At 43.0% G+C, this 12,901-nt stretch overlaps 1 pseudogene; it reads left to right on the top strand.

Annotated features, from left to right (window-relative positions):
• Positions 1-10,709: 10,709 nt before the first annotated feature.
• Positions 10,710-12,037, top strand: LOC141084413 (polymerase delta-interacting protein 3 pseudogene; annotated as a pseudogene).
• Positions 12,038-12,901: the final 864 nt, after the last annotated feature.

Genomic DNA, 12,901 nt, shown 5'->3' with positions numbered 1-12,901 from the left:
CCAACGAGTGGGCCCCCCCTGCTTGCTCAGGATCACAGCACTTGCAAGGTTGAAATACTGTGCAGTGAGATGGAAGATGGGAACGACGAGGAGTCCAGACTAGTACAGGGATTCCCTAGCGAGGAGACTTATTTGATTGTTTTCAATGTTGGGACAGCAATTTTTGGGGAGCACTATACTCTGGAGAATGATAGATGGGGCCCACCATACACTGGAACATTCCAAAGGTGGACATCAGACACTGGAGCAGCATTTACAGGGCCCATTATACACTAGAGCATTAGAAATGGGGCCCATTATGTTTGGAGCATTATTTGGGCCCATAAGACAGTGGAGCTTCATCCATGGGGACCAACATATACTGTAGCATTATGTGGAGCTCATCATATACTGTTTCAAACATTATATGGGACCAATGATTCTGTGCAGAGAAATAGATGGGCCTTGTCATGAGATGTAAAAAGTGAAGTATTTTTCATTGTACTATACCGCTATTTCTCTGCCGTATCGGAGCATGATGAGTTGTGGTATGTGTTAAAGGGGCGCTCTTTCGCCCAGGGCACATGAAAACCTGGAGCCAGCCCTCCCCCCCCACAACTTTAGCCAAATAACCCCCATTTTTCAGTGCGTAACTTGTATTATGAAGTTAATTAAGGTTGACAAGCTTAAGTAAGAAGAATTGATGCTTTTGGCATTCAAATGGGCACTGCTGGTGTGTTTCCTGTCCTCCTCTCACTGCCGACTTTTATTCCCCATTGACTTACATTGGGTTTCGTGTTTCGGGACGACCCCGACTTTTCCCTATAATCGGACGATCTTGCTCGACCCGACTTTTGGAAAAGTCAGGTTTCACGAAACGAAACGCGACCCTAAAAAACCAAAAGTCGCTCAACTCTATTTATAATGTACTATCTATAATATGTATTTCTGATGTACCCTGTATTGACTGAGTATATATATATATGTTTTACTTGTAGTTTCACGTCGCCAATATACCATCACGTTCAATAAAGCACAGATTCAACTACAGTCTCCTTATTGGACCCTGGTATAGCGGTTTAGCTGCCGGTATAGCTACATGAATTCTGCTTCATTTACTGAGGACACAACAACCCCTCTAACTTAACTACTGATATTTAATAAGTAGCTCCAAACAGACCCATAAACATGAATCAAAGGACTCTTTTACCTTTTTTAAAATCTCCCAGCTGCTTCATGTCAGTATACGTGCAGAGTACATACTGGCTACTACTCCAGTTCACGATTGTTTTCTTCCCATTGCTCAGGAAGTGAAGATACTTTGTATCTTTAGTATTTGTACACATGGATACACCAAGAGATAATTCAGTTTGCTTCTGCCAAAAATAACAGAAGTGAATTACACATCTCTCCTAGCCATAGATTACCGAGAAATATTTCAGGAGACTCTTATAAAAAGAAAGTCCTGACTGCCATATGGCATTGGATTTCACACAGGCTGGAAAGTTCTCACTGCCATAGGTTATTCAATCCACTGCAAGACTGTGTTTTCTTTGGACTGATTAAAAGACACTCAGGCATGTTTTCAGTTTGCAGCTGTAATATGAAGAATGTCATGGGCAGGCGCACAATCTACGAAATATCTTCCTCTATAATGAACATTTTGAAAATGGATCATTAGTAATGTTTAGTCAATTCCCTTTAGGGTTATTAACTGGGTCAATTGCATTGTGTCAATTATTACTGCAGACTATAAATCTGATGCACAGAGGTGGAGACACTACATTGACCTAGGAGGACGTTCATTGTCCCATTGTCCTGGTTGGTTGGCATATATTGTACTTAGCTTCTTAGAGCCAAAAGAAAAGCGAATGTTAAAATAATACTAAAGTCTCAGAGCTCCCTTATGTCACTGTCATGACTTGTGTTATTTGGCCCAGTGTAAATTCTATCCGCCAACAATACTGTCAGCTTTGAACAAAATGCATCAGAAAAATTAGGATAAAGAGGGTTAATATAAACACCCGACAGTTCAAGGTGTTTCAGGTCAGTTCTTTGTCTAAGGCTAAAGAGCTAGTCTGAGCCTGATTTTGGATTTTGTCCTCCACATTCTTTCATATAGTATCCAGAGAGCAAATAAAATGTATACACACAGCAAATGGCCAAGCATCCTGAAATTCCTCAACAGTCCATAAACATAGGGGACTTTTTTTTACACTTTCCTTAAAATAATAGACGCATCCATTATTTTATAATTTGCAGTAAGTTGAACAGATTATCTTGATTGTGACTGTGTCAGTAAAAATGTTGGCCACATAGACATCAGGGCCGCCATCAGGGAATTACTGCACTGTTGTATGGAGCCCGGTGAACAGAAACACAGTCGGGGGGGCCCGGACCCCTCTTGTGTTTCTGCTCTCCAGGCCCCAGTGTATAATATAGCACTGTGTGCCAGAGCGCCGTTATTGGTGACTTACATCTCGCGGCAGGGACCCTTTCCTAGAGCTCCACGGTGCAGCTCCAGGGAAGTCCCTCCACCTCTTCTGTGACGTGCCAGTGATGACACATACACGATGATGTAATCATTAGTGATGGACGAGCACTAAAATGCTCAGGTGCTCGTTGCTCGGATCGAGCAAATTGGAATGCTCGGGTGCTCGTCCCGAGCAACGAACCCAATGTAAGTCTTTGGGAAAACTGAGAATTTTTGCTGCGATCCCCCCAGGGTTCCTTTTAGGGTCTAAAAACGACTGAAATCGATGGGAACAGTGCTCAAATGCCATGGGAACATCATAGGGAAAACACCTGGAAGCATTTCTTACTCCCAGTTCACAGCTGTGAACAATGTTGTCAGAGTATTACACCACTTTTACAAGTGCACACTAAAACATACAAAAACGAAACCAAAATGGATTTTCCTGGGAAATATGTTAAGGAACATCCTTTCCAGGGTAATGATTGGTATGTAAGGCATAATAAATAACCCAAAACATAAATGTTCCTCCACCACTTGGGCTATGTTCACACGTAACGTTTTTGATGCGTTTTTTCACTGTAGCATTGTTTCAACCAATACAAATGCATTCACTGGGAAATGTCATTTTAACATTTAACATGTGGCCATGTGGAGTGTGACACATCATCAGACACATCCTGTTTCATTTATTAAGGAGGGACTCTGAAAGTCACAAAGTCTATTTTATAAGCTCAGCAGTCAGCCCTCACTTTTCTTACAGAGCCATAAGCTGGCTATTTTTTTGTTGTTCCCATTATTAAACAGTGGGTCTCCTATACTGTTATTGCCTATGCAGTGAGTGACTGGGCTACCAAAAATTAGGATGCACCCCAATAATCCTTTGACGAGACGTACAGGAGGGCCTCATGAAAAAATATTCCCATTATAAAAAAATGGGTCTCCCATAGTGTTTGCCTATGCATTTAATGCAAGGCATGCCTTGACCCAAAGTTACACGCACCACAATAACACTTGGACCAGACATCCTGGATGGCCACAAAGTTCCCATTATTTTTCATTTGGTACTGCCATACTGTTAGCCTATACATTTAATGCAAGGCCTGCCTTGCCCCAAAGTTAAACGCACCCCAATAACCCTTTGAACCGATGTACTGGATGGCCACATGAAACCAAAGTTCCCATTATTATGATTTTTGTACTCTCAGAAAGTTTGCCCATGAAGTGAATGCAAGGCCTGCCCTACTCCAAAGTTACACGCACCCCAATAACACTTGGACCAGACGTCCTGGATGGCCACATGAAACCAAAGATCTCATTATTTTTCATTTGGTATACTTTTTGCCTATGCATTGAATGCAAGGCTTGCCTTGCCCCAAAGTTACACGCACCCCAATAACACTTGGACCAGACGCCCTGGATGGTCACATGAAACCAAAGTTCCCATTATTTTTCATTTGGTACTGCCATACTGTTAGCATATGCATTGAATGCAAGGCCTGCCCTACCCCAAAGTTACACGCACCCCAATAACACTTGGACCAGACATCCTGGATGGCCACATGAAACCACAGTTCCCATTATTTTTCATTTGATACTGCCATACTGTTAGACTATGCATTGAATGCAAGGCCTGCCTTGCCCCAAAGTTACACGCACCCCAATAACCCTTTGAACTGACGTACTGGATGGCTACATGAAAACAATTATTATTATGATTTTTGAACTCCCAGAAAGTTTGCCCATGAAGGGAATGCAAGGCATGCCCCAAATTTGCACGCACCCCAATCCCCCTTGGAATAAATGTGGAGGAAACGTGGTGTAAAAAAATTCCCTTTAAAAAGGAGCGGGTTTCCTATACTTGTAATGCCCATACACTTTAGTATGGGCTGACAAACCTTTCCCCCTGGGGTGTACACATCAACATAGTGTGTGAACTTTTTTTTTACGGGCATCATAAACACTCTTGAAAACAATAACGTGGTTTCCTACAGAGTTGCTGCTGGGAAGGTGCAGGTTTTTATCATAAATATGGTGGATGAGTCATTGGATGAAGTGATCAGGAAAAGGGGCATGGTGACGGCAGGAATGGGAACGTACAGGATTAATAACAGGGGGGCTATGGGAGGTATGAGATTCAGGATCCAGCCTACAATGATTAGTTGTTTACCCACCAACAATTACCATAATGCATTTGATGCCGGTTAGAAGAGAGAAAAAAAGAAAAACATGAGCGAAGCTCCAAAAAAACACGATAGAAGGTCCACACATAATATCATAAAATATGAATTTATTAATATACTTCATTACATAACAACAAGTAAATAATAAGGACAGATAGGGATACAGGGCCGTGTAGTGTCACAACCATACCAAATGGGCACAGCAGCAAAGGGGCTGGAAAGTGGAAAGCCGAGCAAAGGTGATAAGCTAATGGTATCTCAGTATATACAAATCACCAAGGCCCTCAATTAAATATAATTGGCAAATATGGCACACATTCCCATAATTGTACAAATATACCATGAATGGCACCACAACAATAATAAAGATCCAATTTAAATATACCTGGGGGCAACACCCAGCGGCTTCCAGAGTCCAAGCACCCACCCCGATGCGCGTTTCGGATGGTTAATCCTTCATCAGGGGGTATAGTTAATGGGATACACATGCCAGTTTAAATATCGGAGAAACCGGAAGTAGCGGCGCCGTCTGACCGGAAGTGACGCGTCCGCGTTCGCGACAGCCGCGGTCACGAGCGGCGTCGGCGTCAAGTCGCAGGGGAGCACCATGGCATCCACTGAGGCTGTAAGACGCCGAAAGCCGCGCGGGAGCGGGGGAGCCGAACGCGCACGCGCCACATCAGCGGCGCAGCCTGTGAAATTCATAGGGAGATGCTGAGAAATGGTAACGCTGTGAAGGATAGAGGCTATAGGTCAATAATCATGGCAAAAGGGAATTACATAGGTATATATATGAAAGTATATGGTGTCAAAATACAATACACAATATAATGTCCAATGAACAGTGACATCAAGAAAAAACCACTTCACATACATTTCAATGAACTGAATAGTAAGTATATAATATATACAATTGTACATAATTCAAAATTGCATATTTGAAATTAAACAAAATTGGATCAAAAAACAATATAAATCCAATATTAATGAAAAAGGAAAAAGGTAGGGGAGGGGAAAGGGGAAGGGGGGGAGGGAAAGGGGAGGGGGAAGGAGGAAACACAAGGAAACACACAATCAGCATCTCAACCGGATGGTAGGATCATCAGGCAACCGACATGGAGTAAATAACATCAAAATGTGCAAAACTAGAAAAAAGGGATAAGAGAAAAGAAATTAGTAAAACATTAAAAACATGTAATAAAAACACACCACTGGTAATGGAAGCGGCACAAATATGCAGCAAACCAGGCAGTCACAGAAAGGGAGCAAAGCTGAGACTCTCATTCAGCCCATTGGGATGGACAGTATTGAGCCTCCAAATCCAATGTGTCTCCATTTGGGCCAGGCGTCGTGAGACTCTACCTCCACGTATGCCCACCTCCAAAGTATCAATACCCTTAATCCTCAAACCACTAGCATCACAATGATGACGCGATTTAAAGTGACGGGGTAGAGTCTTCAGGGTAGAGGCGTCCTCGTGCTCCACAGCAGCCTGAATACCTAGTACATGCTCCCTGATACGAACCTTAAGCTGTCTAGTGGTCAAACCTATACCCGTATTTTTCGCTTTATAAGACGCACCTGATTATAAGACGCACCCCCAAATGTGGTGAAGGAATAGAGAATTTTTTAATAAATGGGGTCCGTCTTATAATGCCAGTGTCCGTCTAACAAATCATATAGGGTATATGTCCCTCATAGCCCCCCCATCCTAAAATTAGCCCCCTTAATCTGGATATGGCCACCTTATATTGAATATAGCCCCCTTGTGCTGGCACACGGGCCCCCTGTGGCTGATACACGGCCCCCCTGTGGCTGACACATGGCCCCCTGTGGCTGGCACACTGGCCCCCTGTGGCTGACACACTGGCCCCCTGTGGCTGACACACTGGCCCCCTGTGGCTGACACACTGGCCCCCTGTGGCTGACACACTGGCCCCCTGTGGCTGGCACACTGGCCCCCTGTGGCTGACACACTGGCCCCCTGTGGCTGACACACTGGCCCCCTGTGGCTGACACACGGCCCCCTGTGGCTGACACACGGCCCCCTGTGTTAGATATCACCTCCATGCTGCTGCTTTTAGTAAAATAAACTCTTTCCTTACCTTCTCAGCGCTGTCCCTCCTCGTGTCTCCCTCAGTGTGGTTGAGCTCCTCCTCCACTTCCTGGTTCTCAGTGCCGGTCATGTGATCAGCACAGCAGAGTGATATCATCTCTGCGTGCCTGATGACAGCGGCAGCCGAGACACTGGGAGATCAGCGCTGGAGGAGGTAAGGAAAGAGTTTTTTATTTTACTATGGGCAGCAGCATGGGGGAGATATCTAACACAGGGGATCATGTGCGATCAAAGGAGGGCGCAGGCAGCTATAATATGCGCCGCTCCCCCAGCCAGTCACCGTGGTGCGGTTTCAGCACCATGGTGATGGACAGCGGCAGTGCATATTATATGAGCGGGAGCAGGAGATCAAAGGCTCACTCCGGCAGCTTTTACCAGCTCACAGCACCGCTCCAAAGCTGCCCCCACCTCCCCTGGACCCTGCAGTATATATATATATACACCCCCCCTCCCCCGTATATTCGGATTATAAGACGCACCCCCTACTTTCCCCCAAAATTTTGGGGAACAAAAGTGCGTCTTATAAAGCGAAAAATACGGTATATATCAGGGAGCATGGACAGGTAGCAAAATAAATCACGTTCTTAGTAGTGCAAGTTATAAACTTACGTATATCAAATTCACGTGATCCAGAAGAATTAGTAAATACAGAACTACGTTCAACGTTGACACAGGCTACACAGTGGCCACAAGGAACGCAACCCCGTCTAGGAGTTAAATGGCTAAAGAAGTGAGGCGGAGGAGTAGGGGCATAGTGGCTATGTACCAGCCGATCACGAAGATTTCTGGCACGACGATAGGCAATAAGTGGATGATCAGGCAGAATTTTAGATAAAACAGGGTCAGCCATTAGAATAGGCCAAGATCTCGAGAGGACCTTATGTAGTCCATCAAACTGACTATAAAAGTTAGTTACAAACCTAATTGGTTGCAAAGCATTGTCCTGTTCAAAATGTCTGTACAAAAGTAAATTTCTGGAGTTGTATTTGGCCTTATGGTAAGCTTTTTTGATTAACCGATGACTATAGCCACGTTCACTCAAACGTTTTTTAAGTTCCAGTGACTGCAACTCGAAGTCATCATCTGTAGAGCATATGTGCCTCAGACGGAGGAACTGGCCAGTTGCTACTGCTCGTATCATATGGGCAGGATGCGATGAATCCGCATGAAGTAACATGTTAGTCGAGGTAGGTTTTCTATAAATGTCCGTCTGGACCCTTCCCGAAGAGTCTCGTCTCAATTTAACGTCCAAAAATTCAATATGATCTGGATCCGATTTAACAGTGAGATATATATTCAGGTCATTGCTATTAAGCTTCAAAATAAATTGTGCAAGGGAAGCCGGTGTATCCTGCCAGATCAAGAGCACATCATCGATGTATCGTGTCCACAATAGGACACGCTCCATCGACATCTCATGATCTGACAGGAAGAGGTCCCTCTCCCACAGCCCCAGGAACAGATTAGCATAGGCCGGTGCATAGGCCGCGCCCATGGCTGTCCCCTGGAGCTGCAGGAAGAAGGACCCCTTAAAAGTGAAAAAATTATGAGTCAATGTAAATTCAAGCAACTCGAGTATGAGAGCCCTCATACCCCTGCTGAATTTAGACATTTCCAGAAAATAACTGGTAGCATGTAATCCATCCCTATGTCTTATATTAGTGTACAGTGACTCTACATCAGCCGTGACAAATAGAGTCCCCGCATCAAGTGATAGACCGTCCATCCTACGAAGTAACTGATTAGTATCCTTCAAATATGAAGGGAGGTCCTCAACCAATGGCTGTAACATTGAGTCAATCCATCGATTAACACACTCAAGATAGTTACCCCCACCGGATACAATGGGGCGACCGGGAGGGTTGGTGGAATCCTTGTGAAGTTTAGGAAGTAAATAAAATGTTGGTATCGTTGGCTCAACAACAATTAATGCAGCTGCCAACTCTTTAGTGATGATGTTGTTATCCCTAGCCCTAATAATAATCTCCCTGAGTTAGACCTCAAAGGCGGACAAGGGGTTAAAAGTAAGTTTTTTATAGCAGATAGAGTTGTTTAACTGCCTATAGGCCTCTTTTTCATACATAGTCGTTGGCCATACTACTATATTTCCCCCCTTGTCCGCCGGTTTGATGACCACATCAGGGAGACTTTGTAGATGTTTAAGGCATTGACGTTCATCACTAGTCAAATTGTCATGCATGATATTCTTATTGAGCCGTAACACCTCCTGGGAAACTACCTTAACAAATAAATCAATGTTACTACAAGTAGAAAGTGGAGGAAATTTTCTAGATCGTGGCCGAATGGATAAAGGTATCTTACCTCCCTCCACCAAATTATGTTCGCAGGATAGATCCTCCAGAATCCTTAGAGCTGCTTGCTCCTCATCTGTAGGGAACAGTTGGTAAAAATTGTCATCAAAATAAAAACGCTTAAATAGCAATGACCGCGCAAAGAGATGCAAGTCTTTTATCACTGTGAAAGTATCCAGACCAGTGGCAGGAGAGAAGGAGAGACCTCGTGACAATAAAGACATATCAGTAGTGGATAATTCATGGCTGCTTAAATTGATTACCTTGTTGTCATCAATAGTAGCAGCATCAACAGAACTTTTATTATGTCGTTTGTACGGATGGTATCCATAGTTTCTCTTTTTCTTATTGCCTGCCCTAGTGTTCATGGACGATATAGAAGCCTCAGATTGTGTACTTAATGAAGAAACCGAGGTAACTGATGTAGCTCGATGTAATGAGTTGATACCCCTCTCAGACTTCTTGCGCCATTGATATACATTTTTGAGAAGGAAATCCTTATTATCTCTAATAATTTTGGAGGATTGTGATTCCTGAATCTTTCTGACAGTCTCATCAAGAACTTTTTCCAATCGTAGTTCAAATTTATTTAATGTATCAGGAGGGCAACCAGTCTTTAACTCAGCCTGTGCTGCATCAATGGTTTTATCCAGCTCCCCTATCGACTTCGAGTTCAGGCCAATCAGTAGCTGCATGAGAGTCAGTGAACAATTATTACAAGCTTCTTCCCAGTTAGTCCTGAAATCTTCGTCATCAATTGGAAAAGCAGGAATCACACGAATCCTAAGCCCCCTAGGTATAATTTTTCGGGTCACATATTTTTCTAAAAAGGCCCGGTTCCACCAAATTTTAGTGCGTTTAGTCAATAAGGCCTGAATTGACTCACACAAAGCCTCCCATCTATGACTACCTGGCTGCTGCACAACAGCCCCACCATCCCCAAACACTTGGTCAACCTGTCCAAGCCAGGATTGATCCCTGGCTCTAAAATCCATGTTGTCACGAGCGAGACCTGTGCATAACACAGAAAGAACATAAATTAATAGCATGCTAATGACAAATTGTCATCCCATCAAACATAGTGAAACAATATACAGGGAAGACAAATGAGGATAATACGACCTATCGCATACTGAGACGAAGAAAAACATGAGCGAAGCTCCAAAAAAACACCATAGAAGGTCCACACATAATATCATAAAATATGAATTTATTAATATACTTCATTACATAACAACAAGTAAATAATAAGGACAGATAGGGATACAGGGCCGTGTAGTGTCACAACCATACCAAATGGGCACAGCAGCAAAGGGGCTGGAAAGTGGAAAGCCGAGCAAAGGTGATAAGCAACGAGCCCAATGTAAGTCTTTGGGAAAACCGAGAATTTTTGCTGCGATCCCCCCAGGGTTCCTTTTAGGGTCTAAAAACGACTGAAATCGATGGGAACAGTGTTCAAATGCCATGGGAACATCATAGGGAAAACACCTGGAAGCATTTCTTACTCCCAGTTCACAGCTGTGAACAATGTTGTCAGAGTATTACACCACTTTTACAAGTGCACACTAAAACATACAAAAACAAAACCAAAATGGATTTTCCTGGGAAATATGTTAAGGAACATCCTTTCCAGGGTAATGATTGGTATGGTGGATGAGTCATTGGATGAAGTGATCAGGAAAAGGGGCATGGTGACGGCAGGAATGGGAACGTACAGGATTAATAACAGGGGGGCTATGGGAGGTATGAGATTCAGGATCCAGCCTACAATGATTAGTTGTTTACCCACCAACAATTACCATAATGCATTTGATGCCGGTTAGAAGAGAGGTGTAACAGATGTGCGTCTGAAGCTCGGCCTAAAAGCTGTCCATGAGAAATAGGTTGCCAAAGACGCACGTGTCCATATAAAGGGTAAAACGCAAGATGCTCATGAGATGCTTAATTCTAGAAAGCAGCAGATAAGTGTTGGAGGAAAACCAAACAAGCTGATGGATGCTCGTGAAAAACTAGGTTTAAAGAGGAGTGCAGCGGCCGTAACTATCAACACACCCGTGGCACAAGGTTCTTCGTCTTCACCCATACATATTATATTACCAAGAATATCCAAATTTCACAGTTGAAAGCTATTTGTTCTGATGCACCGAACACTGTTAAAATGCCAATAAACTTACTTAACCACGACCCTGGAAACCAACAGATTTACTCTTTACAAGATATGAACGATGATGGTATTGCTCAAGACTTGGAACTTTCCCACATACCCACCAAGAAGATGAAGATCACAGCTGCCAACAATGTTCAAAAAAGGCCATGAATGTCTGGAAATTCATTTTCTCTTGGTCAAATTTTACATCTTACTAAAGTGGTACAGAATAAGCCATACACAGATCCCAAGTCTAGTCAGGATGAGACTTTGACACCTTTATTGCACACAAAGGATCTAATCAATGTGTCAGGGACACTTGTCACAAAGGAGGCCAGTTCATCAGTAGGGCCCACTCCAAAAGAGTCTGTCTTTAGCCCATTAGAAGGCCAAAAAATGACCGTTAATAATTAGCATCCAAGAGTCACAGAGGAAGATACCGTGGAGCTTTTCTGTGTCTGCGGTGCCTTGACGCGCACCTGCTTGCTGAGTTATGGAGTTGCCGAGGTTGTGTTTGTAAGAAAGTTAGATGCAGTTGGTGCCTACAAAAAATACAACAGCAGATACCTAGATGGACAACCAATGAACTTCAGTCTTCCTTTGAATGGTAGTGTGATAACATAAGACCAGCCCATAATTCTAAGATTAAGTGACATCCCATCAAAGAAGGAAGGTGAATCTACAAGAAACATAACCTCCTCCTCCTCCAGTGTTGCTTAAAATCCTCCACCTGAAGTTGACCTTGATACTATCTTAAAAGCACTGTTTAAATCCTCAGGGTCATCAGTAGTCATCGAAATACCTGCACTTAAGATTATGTTTTTATGACACTGACACAACTTGGAGACTGTGATAAGAGAGATTCGCAATTCACATATGGGCCCAGAGACTCCTTAGAAAACCTTCATTTTTCTTCTTGCTTTTTTAGCGCTGATGACCACCAGCAGGTAGTTGATGTTTGATGGAGTCTGGCATCAGACATTGGACAATTTATCCTGTTCCCAGGATTGTAGTAGAGTTCACCTTCATTGTTGGGCAATTGCGTTATTGCCTCAAAGATTTCGGTTTTCCCCTTGCTCTAGTATTGTGAAAAAGCACGATTACTGTTCTGTAAAGGAAGGCTAAATAAATGTTGAATAACTTTTTTTAATTTCTTCAATAATCTGTTTCCTACAAATGTATCTCAAGACCTTCATATTCCAGTAAATGGGGGGTTACTAAGTGTCCAACAATTGTGTTCTAGACAAATAAATGTTTTATGCCTAAATAATGTTTCACACTCTAAAAATGTCATCCAGAACTGTTCAATCGGAGGCAATACTTATTGCCCTGCGGCTGAAGTATGTTGAAGTATGTTGTTATATTTGTGATCTGAAGACACAAAAATGCTGACGGGAAATAGATCACGCTAATAAGGATATAAATACTGAGATGTGTACAGCGGAGTGCTGGGAAGACACACATTGTGGTTTTCTTCCAACTTCATCTGCATTTAAAATTTTTTATTTAATGCTGGTAATTAAAATAAAGTTACTCTATTGTTGGCAGGGTGCAGTGCCATACCACGCCTATTTATTTGCTCTTCCTGTACAACCCTATAATCTTTTTAAAATTGATATTTATTTGGACTCTTCATTGGGGGGAGACGCAAGAAACGATAGGTGAACTCTGCTGAGACTACAAACACCCCTT

Source organism: Dendrobates tinctorius, unplaced genomic scaffold, assembly GCF_039654945.1.
Source record: "Dendrobates tinctorius isolate UK_male_01 unplaced genomic scaffold, ASM3965494v1 ptg000022l, whole genome shotgun sequence".
Taxonomy (NCBI): Eukaryota; Metazoa; Chordata; class Amphibia; order Anura; family Dendrobatidae; genus Dendrobates; species Dendrobates tinctorius.
Note: the sequence above shows the minus strand (reverse complement) of the source record. Positions and strands in the feature narration are given on the sequence as shown.